The sequence below is a fragment of the Lithobates pipiens genome, unplaced genomic scaffold (assembly GCF_037356315.1).
Source record: "Lithobates pipiens isolate NorthernLeopardFrog02 unplaced genomic scaffold, aLitPip1_a1.2 Scaffold_3, whole genome shotgun sequence".
Taxonomy (NCBI): Eukaryota; Metazoa; Chordata; class Amphibia; order Anura; family Ranidae; genus Lithobates; species Lithobates pipiens.
Window position 1 is genome coordinate 190,456,450 of NW_027507790.1, and position 23,325 is coordinate 190,479,774.

The window sequence follows — 23,325 nt, forward strand, 5'->3', positions numbered from 1 at the left end:
CGGATCATCACGGGGTGGATCATTACAGATCCGTCCCGTGTGAAAGGGGCCTAACATATACCCAGTGAAGCACCTGTTGCAGCCTTCTCTTCTCCACATCCATTCAAAGTCCATAATTTATAAAGCTTGTCTGAGCTGTCAGAAAACAGGGGGTGGAGAGCTGACATGTTCTTCTGTAGAGCTCAATAGTTAGAGTTCTGGCAGCTGATTGAAGAGAAGGGCAGACAGCACACAGCAGACAGGAACAGAGCTAATTCTGTCAATCACAGGCCGTGTGCTGAAACTCCCTCACCTGTTACCTTTTTTCTCTTGGTGTCAGGAAAACTTGTCAGAGGAATGAAGCAGCAGACAGAAATGGCACTTAGTGGTCTTAATAGAGATACAGTACACACTACAGAGTGATATGCTTTCAAATTTCATGTCTGTGGTTTACAAACACTTCACCTGTCAGACAGGAGAAACTTCCACATTTTTTCACGAGTCAGCCGAAAACTTTAGAACTAGCTCATAACTGACAAGTAACGCGTTCTAAACTACTTCAGGACCACAGCCTTTCCCCCTGTATAAAACATCATTGGGGTTCAGAAGTAAAAATGGATCAGGAGGGTAGATTCCTGTTCCTCAAGGGCACAATTGGGGGAGTTGCTGTTACGTTTGCAAACATATATGCACCTAATTCCAGCCAAGACCATTTTATTTCCAAGACGCTGACTACTCTACAGACATTTGTTTCAGGCCAATTGATAGTGGGAGGGGATTTCAATATACCGTTGATACCTACGGAGGATACATCCTCCGGACACTCCTCCATTACCCCAAGTGTCAGGCATCGTATTGCACGTTCCATACACAGAGCACAGCTGATCGATGCGTGGAGGTTACTCCACCCGTCAGAGAGAGATTATACATTCTATTCTACGCCCCATAGACAGTATTCCAGAATTGATTACTTCTTCATCCCTCACGACCAATTGCATGCCCTTAGAGACGCCATTATTGAACCAATAACGTGGTCAGACCATGCCCCCATTTTAATCTCCTATTCCCTGACGGACGGCGACACCGCCAGGACACGGACGTGGAAGTTGAATGAAAGCCTGCTGCAGGACAAGGAGGTACTCCAGGATGTGGTCAGGGAATTAGAGCATTATTTTGTTATCAATGACACCCCTGGCAGCAGCCCAGGAATAGTGTGGGAGGCACATAAGGCGGTTATCCGTGGGGTACTGATTAAGCATGGGGCGCGCATCAAGAAGAGACGCACGGCACGGGTGACAGCATTACTTAGGGACCTGCATCTAGCTGAGGCTAGGCATAAGCACATCCAGACTACAGCAAGCGAAACGGAAATTAGGCTTCTTCGGAATAAAATTACCAACTTAATGCAATTCCAAGCCAAGGCAGCCTTACAAAAATGCCGGCGAATCTCATACGAGTCCGGAAATAAGTGCGGTAGAATTCTAGCTCAAACGTTAAAAGATCAGGCGCTTGCGAGTTATGTCCCCCATATTAAGACCCCCCACAACCGGAAAGCTACCCTCCCGCGGGAGATAGCGGAGGAATTTAAAGAATTTTACGGGTCTCTGTATAACTTACGGATTCCCACCATCTCCCACACCCATATGGATGACTATCTGTCCGCTTCCGATATGCCCAAGTTGCCGGAGGAGGTAAGTAAGGCACTAGAGGAACCTATTACCCAGCAGGAGTTGCAGGCGGCGGTAGGGGCGGCGAAGACCGGTAGGGCCCCGGGACCTGATGGGTTCACAGCCCAATACTATAAAACGTTGTTACCGTCATTGGGGAACTTTATGCTTAAATTCTTCAATTCGTTGGGGACCACACAGACATTTCCAAGGGACTCCCTGCTGGCTCACATCACGGTAATCCCTAAGGAGGGAAAGGATCCCTCACAATGTGGTAGTTACAGGCCAATCTCACTACTCAACACGGACCTTAAGATATTTACGAAATTACTGGCATCCAGAATACAAGGCCTTCTCCCGTCTCTGATCCATCTGGACCAGGTGGGCTTCGTGCCCACCAGGGAGGCACGAGACAATACGGTCAGGGTTCTTAACCTTTTACATATAGCCAATGACACCAAGACCCCCTGTGTCTTTCTGGGGACGGACGCGGAGAAGGCCTTCGATAGGGTGAACTGGAGATTCATGACTTCTGTTTTGCATCATGTGGGTTTTGGCGAGAGGCTATTAAATTGGATTGGCTCTATTTACTCTAGCCCGACAGCCCGGGTCCGGGTTAATGGGGTTCTGTCCGAACCCTTTGAGATACACAATGGCACTCGCCAGGGATGCCCGTTGTCCCCTCTCCTTTTCGCCCTGTCGCTGGAACCTTTCCTGCGTAAGGTGCGAGCCAATCCGAACATTACGGGGATTCCAGTGGGAGACAAGCAATACAAAATTGCTGCATATGCAGATGATATGCTGTTCTCCCTGACCAACCCAACGATCTCTCTTCCCAACTTGATGCAGGAATTCAGGGAGTATGGGGACATCTCCAATATGAAGATAAATTTTCATAAGTCTGAGGCGATGGGCATAGGTCTCCCCCAGGGTCTTGTAACAAGGCTCCATCAGGATTTTAAATTCAAATGGACCCCTACGGCCCTGAAATATTTGGGAACGTATATTCCACCAACTATATCCCAAGTCTATGGTTTAAACTTCCCCCCATTACTGTTAACAATTCGTGCCCTGCTTGCTAAATAGAGCAGAGGTCTGCACTCTTGGCTGGGCAGATGCAACATCGTCAAGATGTGCATCCTGCCTAAGTTTCTCTATCTCCTGCAGGCTTTGCCGGTCAATATCCCCTCCCACTATTTTTTACGGACCAGGGCGTTACTATCCGACTTTATTTGGGCTCACAAACGACCGAGACTTAACTACCGACAACTGACCCAACCGAAACAGCAGGGAGGATTAGCGATACCAGATCTCCGTAGCTACTATCAGGCCGCCCATCTGACCAGACTGATAGACTGGAACAGACATCATGATACCAAACTGTGGACCCAGTTGGAACAAGCCCAAACGGGGGTGGCACTGAACAGGGCCTCTTGGTGCCACAGTAGATTACCAAACAGGGTGAAAAACCATCCTCTCATAGGAATAACCTTGCGCATCTGCGCGTCTCTTTTTGTGAGCGCCGGACTTGTATCGCAGACTTCCCCGCTCCGCCCGATTCTAGGGACCCCGGAGTTCTCCCCCGGGGTCAGGGACCCAGCGTTCCGTTTCCTTAGGAAGTCTGGGCTCTACCAGGCGTCCCACTTTTTTAAGGGGGGCAAATGGGCAACTACCACTGACCTGATGGACCCGGAGGGCCCGTATAAATTAGACTTTTGGAAAGCAACCCAGCTGAGCCACTTTTTGAGGTCCTTGGCTCCCCCTGATGGTTTCAACCGAAATTTGACCTCCTATGAAGGTTATTGCTCGGAGGGAGGTACCATGCCCCATGCCCTATCTACCACATATCACTTACTGACCGCGGCACCAGATGACAATGGTCCGAGCTGTCTGGGGGCCTGGGAGAGAGATATGCGGTGCAGATTTTCGACACGCCAAAAACAAAATATCTTACATTTCACACACAAATCTTCCATCTGTTCACGAACACAGGAGACTAACTTTAAAATTGTAACCAGATGGTATAATACCCCGGCAAAACTGCACCGGATTTTTCCGACATCGTCAGATAGATGTTGGAGATGTCGGAGGGAAGAGGGTACGATTCTCCACGTCTTCTGGTCCTGCCCTCTTTTGGAGCGGTTCTGGAAGACGGTTGGGGAAACTATTTCGAAGTTTATTGACATTCCTGTTCCGGATGACCCTGCCTTTTTTCTCCTTCATGCCACGAATATGTCCCGCAAGAAATATCAGACTTCCTTGCTTCGGCATCTGCTGGATGCCGCCAAAGCGTGCATCCCACTGAGATGGAAGAACACGCACCCACCAACAATTGGTATGTGGCTGAGAAGGGTAGAGGACATCAAGAAAATGGAAGATTTAATCCTGACGAACAGGGGACAGAGCAAGCAATTCACTAAGACATGGTCAGGATGGAACATGTTTATATTCTCAAGGGAGGGCAGGGCCCTTCTGGATGGGGATGCCTCGAGTAACTGAGGATATTCCCCGGGTATGAATCACTGACGGCATGCACATACCACCACGGAGAGCTTGGAGCCCGGCACTTGGTGATTACTGCAGGGGGGCTGTCCTGCCTCCGTGGACCCCACCCCCCATCCTACCCCCCCTACCCCCCCCCCCTCTTTCATTTTCACACTTTTCCTCCCCTTTTCTTCCTGTGGCTAATTTCTTAGCTAACTTTTGTCTCTCTTTCTCACATTTCTCTCTGTTCTTTTTTGGGGGTTTTGGGCTTGGTGTGAACGATAGAGTGTCCTCCACGCCCAAACTATCCTCTCTATATATAAGTTTGAAAATCGGGGTGGGATTTATGGTGCTGACTAATGCTTCTGAATATTCTTGGTAAGGGCCTTTGGTCTTTACGGTATGGAACTGGAGACGCCTTGACGGGTTAGGCTCTCTATTGTGGAGCTATGGAGGGAATTGGTTAGACGGGGCTGGGATGTTGGAGGTTCCTATTTCTCTGCTCCGTAGGTTAAAGTACCACATGTGCATGTTGTATAGCTCACCCGTTACCGCATTGATTTATTTGTATGCTTATTGGTTCACTGTACCATTTACATGTTTTGCTCCATATTTCCCTGCCCTTTGAATAAAGTATAAAATTTGAAAAAAAATAAAACATCATTGGGGTTGATTTACTAAAGTCAAATAGACTGTGCGCTTTGCAAAGTGCATTTTTTTTTCCTTGCACTTGATTGGGTATTCTTTGCAAAGTAAAGCTTTACCTCATTTACTAAGTTCTGGAGCAACTGCCTGTTTTTAGTAACTCAACCCTATTTCTTTTTGGTAAATTGCAGTCTTTATTTTAGTCCATAATCTAGGTCACTAATAAAAAGACAGAAAAGACCTTGGCACTATACCGGTCTTTAGGAAAGCAGTTCGAAACTTCTAGGGCCACGGCCTGGCCCTGGGCCGCGATCTCCTTCCTGCCGGGCCATAAATTCCTATCTGCTCAAGAGCCTATATCTGGGATAGCCCAGAGCACCACACCGCATGTAAGAGGCAGTCCAACGCAGGTGGTGCCACAAACCAAAACACTTTCCAACACAAAAGGTGTGAATGGGCCCTTATTGAATAGAGATTCAATATATAAATCAAAAAAGGGCACCAGAGAACACTTTTCTTAGCGGTGGAGAGTCCCAGTGCTGGCTGCTTGCAGACCCCCTCACTGTACCTTCCTTTGGACACTCTTCGCCACTGTTAACACTTAAGGAAAGAGCCTCACCCCAAGGGAGGGGGCAACAATGCGTTTCGAGGGTGTTCCTTTTTTCTCAAAAGGAACTCCCTTGAAACGCGCTGCCACCACTCCCTTGATGTGAAGCTGTATTATGAGGATTAATGGCAGCAGAGGACACTGCTCGAAGCGTGTCCATATTATGGAACAGTGAGTGAGTCCACAAACAACCAGCGCCTAGAGGCGATTCAGTTCGCATTGTGCGCTATACAAGTATTTCATTCATTCATTCAACACTGCTAATGTGCTACGGATAGTCCACAGTGTTCCATGTTGGTTAACAACAACTTAAAGTGGCTGTACACCCTGTAGAACCACTTTTACCTACAGGTAATCCTATATTAAGGCTTACCAGTATGTGCTGGAAATATCTCCTAAACCTCCACAGTTTAGGAAATATTTACAAAAAAGCCACGTGCCGATGTCTACGGCACATGCGCTGATGTCTACGGCCCATGTTCTGATGTCTACGGCGCATGCGCACCTTAGAAAGGGCAGATCGTGCTGTTTCTAAAGGGGTCATGCAGTTACATCATGAGACTCCGGCCAGTCACAGAGCCGGAGTTCGCACCCCTAGAAGGAAAAGGGGTGAAGATGGACGGTCGCTGCTAGTGGGGACAGCAGTAATATCGCAGGCTTCATTTTCAGGCTTCATTGATACATAATGGGCTAATATGTGATGCATAGTAGCTCATTATACTTTACCTTTGCAGGGAAATAAAGAGGAAATAAAACCCATCAGGGTTTACTTCCTCTTTAATAGTAAGTGTGTTATATTTTATATGGATTTCACACTGCTGTTCAATTTTTGTCTTTATTGAATAGAGAGCTGCATTTATTTTTGTTTTTTTCTTTTTATCTTCCTGGAGTGTAAATGAAGATCCCTAGGTCTAGGGCAGGTATAGGCGACCATGGCCCTCCAACTGTGGTGAATGTTCTAATCCCATCATGCCTCTGCCTCTAGGAGCCATACCTGTGATTGTCAGGGTCTTGCAGTGTCTCATGGGACTTGTAGTTTCACAACAGCTGGAGGGCCTAGGTTGCCTACCTCTGGTCTAGGGCATAAAGATGAGTGTATTGTAGACTGTTCTACTTACTGTCCCCTGAGATAAAAATATATGTATACTGTGCCCCTGGAAGACGTTATCTTTAACAAAACGGCGTAGGGAGGAGCGGCGTGCTGACGTCACCGCGATCTATGCTGAACCCGGAAGCGATGGGCAGCGTTGTATGAAGCCGGCCGGCAAACATGTTTTTTGAAAGTGAATCCTTTTTATACTTGATGTAAGTGCAATTCTTTTTATTTTAATAAATTTTATGACTATATTACACTATGGCGATTCCTCTTGTTTATGTATGTGCTGGGCAATGAGCGGTGTGGCCGTAGGATTATACCAACTACTGGAACAAAGCTCTTAAAGAGATACATCCTCCATGCAGTCCATGTTCAGAGGGAGTGTTTTAATAGTGGCGACATCTGATCTCTGAGATGGGATCAGTATAGCTGGTAAGCGTCAGTATTGTTGGTGGTGGAAAGTCTTTCTCTGCAACTCTGATGACACTTTTTCTTCATTGGTGCGGTGTGATAAAACACGGTGGAGTCCATAAGCAGAATTTCTGTTGACTGGGAAATGGACTAATATTTGAACACATATATATGCATTCTTTTGTTTATATTTTGTTAAACTGTTGTTTTGATTTAATCTATCTACTTGTTTCACATAGTATTTTTGGATAATTATAGCGCAGCTTATTTGGAAAAAAATATATATATGTGGCAACATTTCTATCGCATGACATAACACACAACATTTTTAACAATAGTATTGCAATAGTACTGTAGAACGTTTTTCCATGATAATATAAACTTCACTTGAAGTTTGGGGGTTAGTGTTGAGGGTTAAGTTCACACTGGTGCCCTGTTATTTGCCCAGAGTCAGGGGCGTAACTATAGGGGGTGCAGCAGTCGCGACCGCAACTGGGCCCTGTGCTGCAGGGGGCCCATGCAGCCCCCTCTACATATGGCTGGCAGTAGCATAGGCAGCTAGGGGTACCAGTGCACCATGCACACGAGTGGCTGGAGGTGGAGGGTGACTAGCAGAGCTCCATGCTCGACTATCGCACTGGCTGCTCTTTAGTTGTGCATTCCCCGCATGACCTGTGTCCTCGGCTGGCTCCTCAGAGTACCCCTCTCCTACTCCATGCATTGCCGCTCAGTCCGATGTCTGTTCTCCCCAGCCAGAGTCCCGCCCCCCCCCGAGTCTGGCCCACACTGCACTGCATACTTCTCCCGGGTAAACAAACTTTAAGCACACAGATGCAGTGCAGCCCTATGAAAGCCGGCTCCCGGAGGACACTGCAGGCTTGTCTGCCAGCCCCCCTCCTCCCCCGTCATACACAGATGATGAAAGGTCTTTCTGGGAGATATGCTGAACACCAGTCCAGCACACTGGATGGAGCCCAGGCCAACATGGATGAGTGCGCGGCCTGCAGGTTGGTCATGGTGAGTGAGAGGACCCCATCCCCCACACACCATTACTTACCCCCTCCATCTTCTCACGTGGGGGCAGGGACCCCCCTCTCCCCTGGGGACAGGGACCCCTTCTCACCTGGGGGCAGTAACTTCATCTGCCCTGGAGAAAAGGACTTCATCTCTTCTGGGGACGGGGACCCCATCCTGCCTAGGGACAGTCCCCCAATGGGGCACCTAAAAATAAAATAAAAAATAATAAAAAAAACTACTGATGCCAGTGGTGGAACTACAGGGCTCACAAAGGTCATATCTGTGACCACGCCCTGGTGTTCCACCGCCGGACTCGGAGGGAAGGGCCCTGGCTGGGGTTCAGGGGGCCCTTCATGGTTTCTTGCATCGGGGCCCTGAAGGTTCTACTTATGCCACTGCCCAGAGTGTATGCGTAGTTTATGTGCATCTTACACGCATCTTTAGCCACAGTCTCATTTACTTCTATTAGGTTGTGCATTTTTTGCAGCATTATCTGAAAGAGCACCAAATGTGACATCTAGGACTTCTTGTACACATTAAAAAAAAATAAATGCTGCAAAAGCGTGCAACCTAATAACAGTGAATGGGACTGAGGCTTAAATGCTTGTAAAATGCACACAAATCGCACATACACCAGCAATGCAGCCAAAACATGGCACACCAGTGTGAACCTAGCGTAAGAGTTAGGCTGGGTTCACACTGCAGCACGCTCCGGCTAACAGCAGGTGCGTTTCAATTCACTGTTTCAGGTCCGATTTCAGCCTGAATTGTTGGCTGAATTTGGACCTAAAACCGACCAAAAGACGCACAGGACTCCTGTGCAATTCGCACCGGAGCCACTGCAGAGAATCTCCGGAATTTCCAACTGGAAATGTTTGATGTGAGCTTGTTGTCGGAAAGTCCGACCGTGTGTATGCTCCATCGAACATTTGCTGTCAGAATTTCCGCACACAAATGTTTGAAAGCAGGTCCTCAAATTTTCCAACAACTAAACTTGTTGTCGGAAAATCCGATCGTGGGTGCAAAAGTCTGCCGCACAAAAGTTCACACATGCTCTGAATCATGCAGAAGGCTATTGAACTGGCTATTGAACTTTATCTTGGCTCGTCATATGTGTTGTACATCATCACGTTCTTGACGTTCAGAATTTCCAACAACATTTGTGTGACCGTGTGTATGTAAGACAAGCTTGAGCCAACATCCTTCGGAAAAAAATCCACGGTTTTGTTGTCGTAAAATCCGATCGTGTGCACAGGGCATTAGGCTGAGGCCAAAGTGCCAAAGTATAACTAAAGACACTTTTTTTTTTTTTTTTTTTTTTTTTGATGGATTAAAGAAGTATTATAGGACCGTTCAAGTTTCTATTACTATCTGTGTGCATAACATGAATAGAGAGGAAATCTTCCAATGGGGACACTGAGGGGATCCCTGGTTGTACGGTGACAACCAGGGATATCCTCACTTTGGAGGGATTTTCTCTCACTTCCTGTTTTGGCTATGGGACAGGAAGAGGAGGGAATTCCCACTCAATGGAACACAGATGGCATAGACAAATGAAAGGAATTATAATCCTCCCTTACTCTATCCAAAATGGAAAAAGTGTCCCTGTTCACACTGGTGCGATACGGGAAACCCTGCGATTCAGTGCCGGTTCCCACATCGCACCTAAATCGCACACTGATTCACACTGACATCTACGAAACGGCTGGGGGTGTCAGTGTAAAGTTAATGACACCCCAGATTGGCTCGCAGATTGCATTTCAAACTGTGAAATGGTGCAGGAATAGTATTGTATAGGTGTGAGCACCCATGTGATCCGATTCCGGCGTGGACCAAAAAAAAGGGCCCTGCACCATTTTGGTGCGAATGCGCAGCAATTTCAGCTATACACTTTGTATGGCTAAATTTGCATCGCACAGACATCGCATGTGATCTGCACAGCAATGCACAGCACAGCAATAGCGGCGCACAGCAATTAAAAAATATATATTTTTACGGGGGGAACACTATGGACTGTGGTATCAAATGGAGCTCTGATGTAAGGGGGTTTCTGCTTATCAAAGCCCCCATTTACATCAGAATTCCCAGCATTCCCCATAAAGTGGTGTTTCCCCCTAGAAAACAAATTCTTTATTGTGCACTAAATCAATAGCAAAAAATAAATTGGATAAATTTTTTTTTTACTTACCTTGTTATCCCTGTTGCTATGCGGTCCCTCGAAATCTGCCTCTTCCAGTGCCTGAGCTAAATACGTCGCTTCCCGGCGGAGTGCTAGATTCGTATCTCCGTTGGCATCACAATGGGGTGGGACTTCCCGCGATGCCGCCCATTGTGATGGCAACCTGAGCTGTCGACGGCGCTCTGATTTCTGGTTACTGCACAACGCGTGAGATCAGGGATAAAACGGGTGGTGCATGCTGGTCGATCAGCAGCACTGTATGCCGGAAGAGGATGTCTGTGGGCTTCACATGCCCACAGGCAAGATGAAAACAGGCAGTATAAAATTTTATACGTTTTTTTACTGGGAGAAAACTGGCAGCAGAAATCTTTAAAAACGGAACAAGTGGGTTATATATTTAAATATCCTAATCATTGTCATTTTGCCAAAAATAAAAAAATGTTGGAGACGGTAGAACCCCACTTTAAATCAGGGTTCCCAAAGCTCCCCCTTACATCAGAGTCCACAAAGCACCCCTTACATTTGAGTCCCCCTTACTTTAGTGTACCCATTTGCTCAGGGTCAGGACAGAGAAGGGAGGGAGGGGGCCTATGCACTGGGTTCTTGTTGTACATGGTTAATGGGAAGCAACCCAGGCAACAAGGGGAATCTGCACCGCACTGGGTGAATACAGTGTGCCCAGGCCCGCCTAAGTTGGATGGGGGGTTGCAGTCCTGTCTGAATAATGTGTCCAGGCTTCAGACAGTCTGAAACCTGAGCATAGTATTCAAAACCCAGACTGTCCGGGTGAATCCTGGACAGGTGGCAACCCTACTCATAACGCACTAAAAGCGGAAAATAACAAAAACCCAGACATGCTGTATTTTCCAGAACAAACTGCACTGCAGCATGGAGATGAGAACAGACACCAGGTTTGACGCTGGGAACAAGAGCATGTTAAAACGCAACGATGTAAATATGACCCTAAGGGGTTGATTTACTAAAGGCAAATAGACTGTGCACTTTGCATAGTGCAGTTGCACCAGAGCTTACATAATCCTTAAATAATCCTGTGCGGCTGCTTTAAAAGGAGCTCCAGTCTCTTAATGCAGAGGTTCACACAAAAAGTGAACCTCCACTTTTTGTAACCCTCCCCCCCTCTGGAGTCACATTTGGCACCTTTCAGGGGGGGGGGGGTGCAGCTAGCTGTATAATACAGGTATCTGCACCCACTTCCAGGAATAGACTCCTGCGGGAGTCATAACCCTTCCCGTCAACCCCCACTGTGTTCTGGGAAACACACAGGTCCCAGAACACAGCGGGGACCAGTGAGGACGCAGAGCGCTACTCGCGCATGCGCAGTAGGGAACCGGGAAGTGAGGCCGCAACGCTTCACTTCCTGATTCCCTCCCCGAGGATGGCGGCGGGGGCAGCCGACTAAGATGAGTGATTGATCGGCTTCAGCTACCAACATCACGGGCGCCCTGGACAGGTAAGTGTCCATTTATTAAAAGTCAGCAACTGCAGTACTTGCAGCCGCTGCCTTTTACATTTTTTTTTTAGGTGGACCTCCGCTTTAAGTGAAAAGTAAGTCACCAGCTGCAAAAATTCTAGCTGCTGACTGTTAATAAAGAGCCACTCACCTGTCCCACGATCCAGTGGTGTGCTCACCCCAGCTGTTTTCTCCCTGCGTCCCCTCTCGACAGTGCCGACACCTTTGCTATGGGCACCCGGCTGTGACAGCTTGTGGCTTCACAGCTGGGTGCCTACTGCGCATGTGCAAGTCTTCTGGTCCTGCAGTCTTCTGGGACCTGTCATGTGTCCCAGAAGACTTCAAGCAGAGCTCCACTCGTTTGTAAGTTTATTAAAAGTCAGCAGCTACAAAAAGTGTACATTGCAAGTGTAGGCACCCGGCTGTGACAGCTTCACAGCCAGGTGCACATTGAGCATGCGCGAGTCACGCTGTGCTCTTAATGGCCAGATAATCTTCTGGGACCTATGATGTGTCCAAGAAGATTGCAGAGAGGGAGGGGGAGAGGAGGAGCCACCTAGGTGACAGAGGAAGGGGGTGGGACAGGAAGTACCTGACAAAACTAGGTACACACTCCCCCTCCAAAAAAATGACATGCCAACTGTGGCATGTAAGGGGGTGAGGAGTGCTTAAAACGGAAGTTCAACTTTTGGGTGAAACTCCGCTTTCAGGAGGGAAGGGGGAAGGAGAACTTCTGCTTCCGATCGCCTAGACGGTTGGAACAGAAGTGGGAGCAGGTACCTGTCAAAATCGAGTACCCTCTCCCCCCCCCCCCTCCTCCCCAAAAGCTCCATTTCACAAACAGGAGTCGGGGAGGAGACCTTAACCCCCCTAGCGGTAATCCCGAGTCTGGCTCGGGTTGGGATTTTACTAACAGGAGCGGTAACCCCGAGCCAGACTCGGGATCGCATCGCTGGATACAGGGAGGACACAGAGAGTTACTTACCTTGTCCCCTGGATCCAGCGATGTCCTCCGCGCTGTGTGATCGAGCTGTCCTTCGCTCGATTCACAGTGCCGAATGCCGCCGAGCTCCATTCCCTGCGATGTTACGGCAAATTCAAAAAAGTAAAAAGACACAAAACACACACAGCACTGTAATCTTACAGATTACAGTGCTGTATTAAAAATTACACACCCCTTTGTCCCTAGTGGTCTGTGCAATGCCCTACATGTACTTTTATATTATAAATACTGTTTTTTCTGCCTGAAATTTGGAGATTGTCCATAGCAACCAAAAAGTGTCTTTTTCAGTGTTTTAGGATTTGATTACATATTATTATAAAATAATTTTTATTATTATTTATTATATTATAAACTTTATCATACCCGGGATGTCTGCTAGACTCTGGTTTGAACAGATTTAAGAGAGTTATTCTTAAGAATTACAGGACTACAATATAAAACGCCAAATTTCCATGCAAAATAATTGTACCGCTTTCAGCACCTAAAACCAGAATGAATGATACCGCCAGGGAGGTTAAAGCGGAACTTTCCCTTTTGGTTGGAGTATGTGTGTGTATACATGTCAGGTAGGGTGTTTAAGCAGATGGTTTGATTTTCTTTTCTTCCACCATGGACGGAAGGAAATAAAATCACTCAAATCCCCCCATCATCACAGTCAGTGTTGATGGGGGAATGCCTCCCGCAACACCATTGTGGTCTGCCTTACTGGCCGGCAGAACACAATGATTACTGCTAGCATCTAATGTAAAAAATCTGACAGGCTGGTTGTACCCAAGTCTATCAATGGATTGACTTGGGTACAATCAGCCTGCCCATAAATGGATCGAATATCGCTCCATGTACAACCAGCTTTAGATTGTAAGTTCCTTGAGAGCAGGGACTGTTGTGAATGTACAATATAAATAACATACAATATACGTATTATATAGACTCTTGACACAACGTCTACTGAAATACAAATACACAGTTATCATTGCTCTTGGCCCTTGATAGCCCTGAAGCCACAATTACAAAGCAGTAAGTTTCAGTCCTGAGCCATATGATTCTTTCTGAATGGACGGTTCATATACTGGCCAGCATGCCTGAATATTTCTGGAAACAAAACGGTATTTGCTGAATTCAATTGCCTTTACTCATTGCTTTTCAGTGCATACACCACCTGATTATTGCAAGAGCTGTTCTGAAAATTTTGCATGTCCTACAACAATGAATGTCTGCCTACCTGAACAACCCTAGTCCATCAACTGATCATCTCAATTCAGAGTTTTCTGTCTTACAAAAAAAAAAAAAATGTGTAGAAAACCTGAATCCTTGTTATGTTGGCCTGGGAAGAGCAGCATGTGAATACAATATTACACGAGTACCTTTCATCAGCCACAAGCATTTCATATGACACAGCTATTATATCTTCACCCCATCCTACATGGACTTTGCATTCTCTCCCTGTGCTTATGCATCATCAGAGAACTAGGACACAGCATCCCTTATGCAATGCACGGTCCCTTTACAACACCGCCAACCACCCTGCTTATCACTACCGTTAAGAACTTAAATCCCCTTGGAAGGGATCTGTATACTGTAATGGTGACATCATACAGCAAGTTCCTCTTACTCTACTCCCAATCACATGCATGCATTCACACCAGCTGTTGATAGCATCATTAAAAGGATGTGAAGGCTCTCTCCATTATGTATGCTGTAATAGCCATTATCCCAGGGGCCTGTATTAGCAGTGGGTGTCGGGCCTGATCGGTTGTCAGCATGCTGGGCACAGCTCATCTAATGCATAGTAGCAGCAGAAGCAGCCTCCCTTACCATGCACACCTGCAGCAGAGCAGTCTGTGGACTGAAAGGAGCAGACTGTATCACAGAGGGAGGCGCTTTGCTGACAATCATCAGCCCTCAGTCACAATAGGTCCACTCTGAAAAGCTCCCTCCCTGCCGCTTCCCCATCACTTCCATTCATTAACCTTTCCTTTACCGCTCCTCTAAAATAGTCATTCAGCAGATCCTCTACTGTCACTTCATACGCACAACCTCCTAGACTACAGTCACACTGGCTTCCTGCGCTTGGTTTATTTAAATGCAGGGGAAATTATGTGGGAAGTGTAAATAAACCTAATGCTTTCCAGATCACGTTCTTCTGCATTTAAATGTACTTACGCTTACGTGACTTTATATGCGGTGAGGACCCATTCAGAGTAAATGATCTGCCCCTGGATGCATGGAATTCTAAAACGCAGCTAAATGCACAGTGGGGTTCAGATTCAGAATACTTTATTAATCCCAAAGGGAAATGATTAAGATACAGTTATGCCCCGTACACACGATCGGAAATTCCGACAGCAAAAGTCCAATGTGAGGGTTTTGGTCGGAAATTGCGACTGTGTGTTTGCTCCATCGGACTTTTGCTAGCGGAATTCCCGCCAGCAAAAGATTGAGTGCATTTTCTCTATTTTTCTGAAGGAAAAACGTTCAGATCGGAAATTCCGATCGTCTGTACCAATTCCTATATGCGAAATTTCTAAGCATGCTCGGAAACAATCCAATGCATGCTTGGCATTGAACTTCATTTTCTCGGCTCGTTGTAGTGTTGTACATCACTGCGTTCTTGACGGTCAAACGTTCTGAGAATTTTTGTGTGACCGTGCGTATGTAAGCCAAGCTTGAGCGGAATTCCATCGGAAAACCCATCCAAGATTTTCCAACGAAAACTCTGATCTTGTGTACGCGGCATTCAACAAAGGCAACACAAGATCACAATAACGCACTGAAAAAGACACAATGGGGTTGATTTACTAAAGGCAAATAGACTGTGCACTTTGTAAAGTGCAGTTGCTCCAGAGCTTAGTAAATTAGCAGAAGGTCTGCTGACTTTCATCATGCAATCATGTGCAAGCAAACATGTTTTTTTTTCCATGTACGTGATTGGGTATTCTTTGCAAAATTAAACTTTACCTTATTTACTAAGCTCTGGAGCAACTGCACTTTGTCAGATGATTGTCCTCACATCACATCATAAGTTCTCCACCACAGTCCTACAGTATACTCAGTCTCTTGCCCATCTCTAATACATCCCAATACCGCAGAGTTATCAAAAAACTTCTGAAGATGGCAAGACTCTGGGGGTTATTTACGAAAGGCTAATTCATTTTGCACTACAAGTGCAAAGTGCACTTGAAATTACACTGAAAGTGCACTTGGAAGTGCAGTCACTGTAAATCTAAGGGCTAGATCTGAAATGAGGAGAAGCTCTGCCGATTTTATCATCCAATCATGTGCAAGCTAAAATGCTGTTTTTTATTTTCCTTGCATGTCCCCCTCAGATCTACAGCAACTTTACTTCCAAGTGCAATTTCAGTGCAATTTCAAGTGCACTTGTAGTGCAAAGTGGATTTGCCTTTCATAAATAACACCCATAGTCTGGTAACTGAAAGCAGTTGATTTACTAAAAGCAAGTAGACTGTGCACTTTGCATGTGCAGTTGCTCCAGAGCTTAGTAAATCAATCAATCGTGTGCAAGTAAAAAATGCTATATGTTTATTTTCCTTGTATGTGATTGGGTATTCTTTGCGAAGAGAAGCTTCACTGCGGGGGTTATTTACGAAAGGCAAGTGCACTTGGAAGTGCAGTCGCTCTAAATCTAAGGGGTAGATCTGAAATGAGGGGAAGCTCTGCTGATTTTATCATCCAATCATGTGCAAGCTAAAATGCTGTTTTTTATTGCATGTCCCCCTCAGATCTACAGCGACTTTACTTCCAAGTGCACTTGCAGTGCAAAGTGGATTTTGCTTTAGTAAATAACCCCCTTCATGTCACTTGCGAAGTGCACAGTCTACTCACCTTTAGTAAATGAACCCCATTGTGAATTATACATGTAAAATCGTGACATACCTTCCTGATAATGGCATACGCTGTACAGTGCCAACTCAACCTATGTTGCATAATGACTTTTCAGGCGCTTGGACATTCTTGGTGTTTACCTTTTCTGGAAAAAAAGATACCTGAAAAAATAAAGATGTATTACAAGTACTTAAGTATTACACATATGAACAAAAATTGTTACATACGTTTTAGAAATGTCCTATGAAAACATTTGTCATATCCAATGTGGATGAGGCCTTAGGCACCTCTTGTTCTACCTTTTACTATAATATTAAAGGTATGTGTTAATGCAGCACTATAGATCAAACAAATAGTGCGCAAATAACTGCAATATGAAACAGCAAATAAAATGCAAAAAGTGCAATATGGAACAGCAAACTATAAGTGCAATATAAGACAGCAAATATTTAAACATGTATGTTCTAATAAGAAACAGTAGATAAAGTGGCAGAGAGTACAATATGGAACAGCATTTAATAAATTGTGGATATACATCGGTAGCGGGTACCTCTCCAAGCTGGCCACCGCCTGATTGAATGCACACAAAGGGAGAGAGCTGCCTGCCAGCAGCTACATGGGGGACTTTCACCCCTCCCTCTACAGACAAATACAGACATCAGCCCTCTCTGCTCCTCCTCTCTAGTCTCACTATTGGCAGGAGGACAGAGTCAATAAGCAGCCTTTGCAGCCAACGATTATGGGATATGAAGTCCTCTGACAGAGCAGCCTCACTGACTCTTAAAGGGGCGGAACTACAAATCCCAGAGGAGTTTGAAAAACAGGGGTGCTGGCTAAGGACTCCATTCTGGGGGGCTGAGGAGAGATCTCCATGAGGCATAGAGAGACATGGACATGATCTGAAGGGCTGCTGTTACCCATGGAGGGGATACATCCAGCCACTGTTCCAGAGGGTGGTGTGTTGCTCTTGCCCAGCTCCAGAGGTCAGTGTGCTGATCCTGCCATGGTTCCAGGAGTAGGACGGTGATGGATGTCCCACCTGAGAGGGATCCTGGCTATATTTCCAGGCATTCCTGAGGGCGTGGGTTGATCTGGTTACAAGATGGCCAGTCGGGCCTTTTCGGGGGAACTTGTCGCTTGATCCTTTGGTGGCAGGACGGGTGAGTGGGCGTTTGCCCATCTTAAAAACCATGGTAGTCAGGCAACATTGCTTCACCAGTGCCCACATTTGTAGGAACACTTGCACCCTGCTGAACAGTCACTACATTCCACTTTGCCTACCAGTATACTGCTAGCATCCTACATCTAATTTTTGCCTACCAGGATACTTTCAAGTACCCCTTTGCTTATCCTGCTGAACGGGACAACACGTGCACCAACACCAGCTAGCTGAAGATCTTGGATATCTCCATCGTGAGGACCCTTTCTATTACTCCATCAGTACCAGTAATTTAGTGATTCCAGTGACTACCTTGAAAGGGGAACCCTCACGTTAAATGTTAAATTGCATTTGTGGCCTATTACCTCACATTTAATTCCATGGGTCTGTGATTTCAGGATTTGGGGGAAATAGACTGACCGTTGTTAAGTCAGATCAGTTCCTCTTTATGCCTGCGTGTATAGACCACTCTAGATCTATTTAAGTTGTTTGACTGTGCTATTTTGAAGTCTGCATTTTGATTAACATTATTAAAGACCATAGTTTGCCATTCTTGACTATTGAGTTACCAGATCACCGTTTGTTTGATTGTGGAAAGTCTTCCAGTAATCAAACTTCCTGATAACTACATTTGTGTCTTTTTTACACTTCTGTCGGATTAGCCCCCCCCCCCCCCCCCCCCCATATCAAAATTTTAGAAAAAAATCGAATGCAGTTTGTTAGATCTTTGTTAGATCAGGTTGATCAACCGTGGTTTTTACGTTAGATCTCACACAGAAGAAGCAATATTAACAGTTATTTGCTGGGGGGGCTAACCTGTCATCAGTCCCCCCTTATCAAAAAATTGACCAAACAGCTATTTTGGAAGCTATTTGTTAGATCCGGTAAGATCAAGTAGTTTTAACGTTAGATCTCACATAATTAGAGACTTATTAAGTGGTTAATGAGGGGCCTTATCAAATTTTCTGGCCAAAAATGATTCAGGCTAATAGATATCCATTAGATCTCGTAAGATCAAGTGGTTTTAACGTTAGATCTCACATAATTTCAGAGATATTCCACATCAAAATAGAGATATTAGGTGGTACATAAGGACGGGCTAGACCCCCTTACCAAATTTTCTGCCCACAAATCATTCAGGCTAATAGATATTTGTTAGATCCGGTAAGATCAAGTGGTTTTAACGTTAGATCTCACATCATTTCAGAGATATTCCACAAGGTCCCAGTAAGCACAGTGGCCTCCATCATCTGTAAATGGAAGAAGTTTGGAACCACCAGGACTCTTCCTGGAGCAGGCCACCCAGCCAAACTGAGCGAATGATGGACAAGGGCCTTAGTCAGGGAGGTGACCAAGAACCCCATGGTCAGTCTGACAGAGCACCAGTGGGAGATAGGAGAACCTTCCAGAAGAACAACCATCTCTGCAGCACTCCACCAATCAGTCCTGCAGTAGTGGCCCGTGTATTGTGGGTGCACGGACACTGCCCCCCATCCATGCCCCCGACCCCATTCAGGACATTCATACAAACCTGAGCTGTATACAAAAAAAAAACACATCCTCCCGCTGTCTGTTTTACAGCTCAGATTTGTAAACAAGTAAACAAACCTGTTGCTATGACAACAACCTTGTTTACCTTTTAGCTGGTAACACCGTGCATTATATCATGAAATCAATATCCAGATTTGTTATAAACGTGAAAAAAAAAAAAACGCCAAAAAACAGTCCTTGAAAATGTTCATCCACAAAAGTCCGTGTTATTGTATTTATCAAATGTCATCCCATCCCCCGTGCTTTTATAGAAACAATCCTTAAAATTCAATACAAAAAGTGCCCCCCGCCAGTGATGGTGCAAATGCCCCTCCCCCAGAACCCTGAGGACCTCTGGGCCAATCACACGTTATTCTATCACCAAAAACCACCAAATCAGCGTTTCTTCATCCAATAGATATATTCTCAGCTCAATGAATCTCCACCAATCATCCAAAAAGGAAATGACAAGGTCATCTTACAATGTGCTTTTATTAATAAATATCCTTTAGAAGCTCCTCCCACAATTATGCTTCCACATTCCAGTGCCCAGACCGGTGTCCTATCACATTGTGTCCACCATCAGATAGTGTCCGCTGTGTACTGCGCATGCGCAGTACACAGGACACACAGATTCCGAAAATAGCCGAAGATGAACGGTGCCTGTGCCGTGAGTCCAGGTTCTAGCCCCACCATCCAAGTGGACATAGAGTTGGAATAAAAAGAGCCAAGCGCAGCGAGGCCGTGCCCGAAGCGTGGTGAGCGAAGCGAGCTCTCCAGGGGCCCTCTAATATTTCCAGCCCTATGTCCACTTGGATGGTGTGGCTAGCACCTCCACTAACGGCGCAGGCGCCATTCATCTTCAGAGATTTTCCGAATCTCCTTCTGCTCCGTACTGCACAAGCACTGTGCCTGCGCAGTACGGGGCGGACACTATCCGATGGATGGATGCTATATGCCAGAACACCGGCACCAGCATCATCAGCAGATTTCTATCCATTAATATCCTACAAGTAGTTCCCCCAGCACCGCCGTTCCTCCCACCATCTTCCCTCTCTATACAAACTATTCTCTTTTCACTCTCTGTTCCTGATACCTGCAGGTTTCCTGCCAATCCCCAGGGCAGGTTTGTTGGTGGCAGGGGTCTTCTGGGCTTGTACAGCCCTCTGTGGAGACACCAATTATACAGCGAGACCCTTTCTCTCCATAGCAACAGCGAGACCCCCATAACCCAGAAATTGTGGGGAGCCCCCTCTAAGAAAATGTGCCCCCCCATTTTCCTTCCGTCTTCTGGTAGCTTTGGGAAGGTTTGTGGTTTGCGGGGACTCATTAGGAAGGTCCAGTATTCATTGATCAGAGGCATAGACATTCCCTGTCTGCTCACATTCACAGCACATTTTACAGCTCTTCATACGGAGTAAAGGAGAGAAAGAACTTTCCTCCAACATTTCCATCCAAAGAAAGCATGGGCACTTTACACATGTCTGCCCGCTTCTAAAGAAAGGTTTTGTATGGTGGTCACCAATACAAAATGGAAATATGGTGGAACACAGCATGTCGCGACTTGATAGAACTTTCCACCATATCAGTCTCCGGTCACATCTGCGCGTTCTGGTAATGTGCACAGAAATGCATGTTTCCACGCAATCCCGGAACATGCAAAAATATGTAGTGCCATTTATTGTAAATGTCCCCCCAAACCTGAGACCCCAATACAAGAAATGTGGCAAAATGTGTGGGAAATAAAACAAAGCGAAACACGTCATGAGCTACTTTGTCAGGCTTGTGGGGCATAGGGCAACGCACTGAAATCAATGGGGGGTGCTATGCTTGTTGGGTGTTTCCCATCCAGGTGAATGTCAGAGGTGTGACTGGGACCTTTATCATTTCACAAACTATGGAATGCTGGGAGAGCAGAAATCAGCAAAAATCTCCAACAGTGAAAGGGTTCAAATGACTGAGCGCTCACCCCTCCCCCCCATAGCCCCATGTGTAATGTGCCGCACCCTCTTTTATACCAAGTCCCCACCATCCCCAGCATACCAGATAAAATAGAAATAAAGACAAACATTTTTTTTCATTTACAATAGAGTAAGGGGGGACTATAGCCCCTGTCAGGTTTTATTTGCCATCTGTGTCCCCACTGGGGGGATTTCCCTTCACTTCCTTTCCCATAGACAAAAAAGAAGTGAGAGAAATTCTCCCAAAGTGACATCATCCCCATGTGTCACCAGAACTAATGTCCCCATTGGAAGAGTTCCCCTCTAATTCCTGTTCTGGTGACTGACAACCCAAAATCTGGAATTTTCTTTCACTTTTGTTGGTAATGGTAAATAGAGAGAATGAATCTCCCTAAAGGGGGTGTAGACAGCAATAAAAACCTGACAGGGGTTCTAATCCCTCTCCACTCCATCCAACACTAATGATAAATGGGATTTCCTTTAGTTATACTTTAAAGCAGTCTTCCAGTCAAAATTTAACTTTTTAGATAAAAATCCCCCTATATTCCTCATGCTTAATGTATTCTAGTAAAGGAATGCTGTAAACGAGGGTCCGTTTTGTATTTTTGCTCCATTGATTTCTTACTTTTGTACGTCCCAGCAGGCTGTGGCCATCTCATGTGTGGGTATCTGAAGCCAGACTGTATCGCTTCCTGTATTCCATGCATGCTGGTTACCCAGCATGCACACCCAGATCTCGCACATGCTCAGAGCAGCACAAGCGGTGTAATAGGTTGTCGGTCAGGTTTCCACAACAACAGCAGTGTCAGAGGAAGTTGCCACCCCTTAGCTATGGAAACTTCTCCTCCCCCTCCAGGAACCAGAAAGATTACAAATCTAGAAATATAAAAAGGGGGCGTGTCCAAGATGGCGAACTGAGAGGTTGTGGACGCTAGAGCTCTGCTGGCAAATTATCCTGTATCGGCGCTCCTGCTGCAGTTTCTGAGCAAAATAAAGCTCACCTGAGCTCCGGATGTCCTCTAAAACAAGACAAAGGGAAAAAAGGCTTCATTTCCCGGACCAGACCCCGGTGGCGGCCTCACGGGCGGTGATCCCCCCTGGGAGAGCGTGCAATATGGCCTCGCAAACAGATATGGACGAACAGGCGGAGGACGCGGGAATTGGCTTTCGGGAAGTGATGGCAGCTATCGCAACGTGCCAGGCCACCCTGACTAACAAAATTGAAGCTCTGCAGCTGGACGTTGGCCTCGTTCGCCAGGACCTCGATAAGCTTCGATCGAGAGTATCGGAGGCCGCGCAACGAGTGGGGAGGACGGAAGACCTTACAGCCGAACACGCGGAATCCATCCGCACTCTACACACGCGGGTCCAGGCCCTGGAATACAAGGTCGACGATGCAGAGAATAGGAACAGAAGGAACAATCTCCGCGTCGTCGGCCTGCCCGAAGGAGTGGAGGGGAAGAACCCGACAACCTTCGTTGAGGAGCTGCTGAGGAATCTACTACCGGAGGCGCAGTTCTCCCCATATTTTACGGTGGAGCGAGCACACCGTGCCCCCCCTGCTCCCGGGCCTCCTGGTGCGAAACCGCACACCCTTATCTTTCGGCTCTTGCACTTCAGGGACAGGGATGAGGCTTTGCGCGCTGCTCGCAAGGTGGGAGAAATGCGCTACCAGAATGCTACTGTGATATTGTTCCCGGACTATTCCCTGGAAACGCAGAAAATGTGCAGATCCTTTGATCAGGTGAAAGAGGCATTGCGGGCACGCAATATTAAATACAGTGTTCTTTTCCCGGCCAGGCTGAGGGTGCAGGATGGAGAAGCCACCAGATTCTTTACCAACCCGTGGGAGGCTCCTGCCTGGCTGGAATCCCTGCCTCTACATCGATAGAACACCGGTGAAGTCCTTGCTTTTCCTCGGTCTATGTTGTTGGATGCCATTATGCTCTGAATTTTCTACAGACCCACCCTTTACTCTTTTTTGTACCATCCTTTCTTTTTCACATGCGGGGGGGTATGGTGGACCTGCCTTGCTTCCCGCTGTGCTACTGCCCAGTGTATCCAGGATCCCCGTGATTATTTTTGTACCTATGGGGGCATGGCGGTCAGGATTTGCTGACTGCTTAGACTACCTGGGGGCGTTCAGCGGAGGATGCATGGTACTTTATGCTGAGGGTGTATTCCTGTGTTTGCTATTGGGCACCTGCTTTGACTTTACCCCTGCATGCGGATTCCTGCTTGATTGGACAGGTTGCTGAATGACCGTGGCCCGG

At 46.5% G+C, this 23,325-nt stretch overlaps 1 protein-coding gene across 2 annotated transcripts in view; it reads right to left on the reverse strand.

Annotated features, from left to right (window-relative positions):
- Positions 1–16,530, reverse strand: part of SGTB (small glutamine rich tetratricopeptide repeat co-chaperone beta) — a 114,381-nt gene extending 97,851 nt beyond the window's left edge. Inside the window, exon 1 of one of the 2 annotated variants that reach the window (XM_077462644.1) lies at positions 16,454–16,530. The gene's annotated coding sequence lies outside the window, so the exon portion shown is untranslated. Of the gene's footprint in view, positions 1–14,374; positions 14,435–16,453 lie in introns of those variants that run through there. The other variant, XM_077462643.1, reaches the window with a different exon arrangement.
- Positions 16,531–23,325: the final 6,795 nt, after the last annotated feature.